Below are 1741 nucleotides of genomic sequence, written 5' to 3' on the forward strand. Positions count from 1 at the left end.
TGGCTCGGGGCTCCTCGCTCACTCTGTTCCAGTGGAGTGAATTGCCCCGCTGCTCCTGACATGCTCCTCTTCCTCCTCCTCCTCCTCCTCCTCCTCCTCCTCCTCCTCCTCCCTCTCGGGCTCAGCTTGGACGAACAACACAGAACAACCTATAAGCACAATATATTTAACATACTATGCCAGTCAAAAGTTTGGAAACACTTTATTTCCTTCAGTGATAACAAATATAAATATATATATAAATATATATATAAATATATACAGTATATACATGTATATATATATGTATATATAAAAATATATATATATTTATATATGTATATATATATTCATATATATATATATATATTTCAGACGCAAAACGTATTATTTACATTTGTGATAGTTTTGTCCCCAAAAGAAGAGGTACTTCCTTGAATAAAACATGTGTTTAGTCCTCACAGTGTTACATGCCAGGGGAGAATACTGTGCAGCTATCCCCCCCCCCCCCCCAAATATCCTTCGTTTTTTAATTTGCATAAATAACCCATAAATGATCATTCTTCCAACACGAAGGTGCATTTGGGCTCTAAATATTTTGGGCCCAGTGGATTGAACAATTTTATACTATGATTTGTTTTTCCATATGTGGCCCGTCTGATATTCATTGATCCAATTCCAATAATAATAAATAATAATGGATTCCATTGGTAAGGCACTTTTCATCCAAGAATCTCAGAGTGCCACAGAGCCAGTTCGGCTCTGTGATTCCAATACTAACACTAACCTTCTATTTATATTGTGATGTTGTCTGTTAATATTAACACAGCTGTTAACATCTTTTACAAGCATGTACACGACACAGAAACAGGAACTTATTCCTCTTTACAACCTAAAAGCATGACACACAGAGCCGTCTGTGGAGGCCGAGGGCGGAGCCAGGCTGTGGTGGCTCCAAACTTATGTCACGGTGTGACCACTTGCAGGGGCCCGACCCCCAGTTTGGGAACCACTGGACTGAACAAGTAAAAACAAGAAAAAGGTTATATACGTTATGCCTCAGAAATTAACAGATTCATGTATAATAATCACTGGAGCCCATTTTCTTTGATACCTGAATTGTGTTTATAACATTTAAAACATGTTTTGAATGTATATACTCTACAATCGAGTATTTACAGAAAGACAGGTGACAAATTGAAAACAAATTTAATGAAAGGAACAATTTTAACCAGAAAAACAATAGCTTCCTCTACGACAAAGTCGTCTCGAGGACCCTAATAAATGTTCCGAGGAGCATGAATGGTGTGATGAGAATGAAGATGAATTAATCAACAACTTCCGAAAATAATTCATGTATTTTCCCCTTAAATGCGTCACCTTTCCTATTATAGTGCATATAGAGCTGAGGCAATATTACGTCCACTAAAGCTGCCAAGAAGCTGAAGGAACGCAAACACGGCTGCATGGATGGAAAGAGGCACATGACGCACTTCACCGGGATTTGACATTGACAGTCCGACAAAATACGAGAAAGACGCCATTAAGATGTCTTTTTTTAAATTATCGGCTCAGACCCTATAGAAAAGCATAGAGTGGCATGCAATACAAATCAGTTCCTCTCAGTCTGGCTCACGCAGAGCCGGGGAAAGCTGACACGCGCTCTCAGATAAGATAATGTTGTGCTTCACATGTGGAGAACAGAGAGTTGGAAGGCTCATAATTCATCGTGGGGGGGGGGGGGGGGGACGGTGTGGGAAAC

The sequence above is a fragment of the Pseudoliparis swirei genome, chromosome 8, assembly GCF_029220125.1.
Source record: "Pseudoliparis swirei isolate HS2019 ecotype Mariana Trench chromosome 8, NWPU_hadal_v1, whole genome shotgun sequence".
In the NCBI taxonomy this organism is placed as follows: Eukaryota; Metazoa; Chordata; class Actinopteri; order Perciformes; family Liparidae; genus Pseudoliparis; species Pseudoliparis swirei.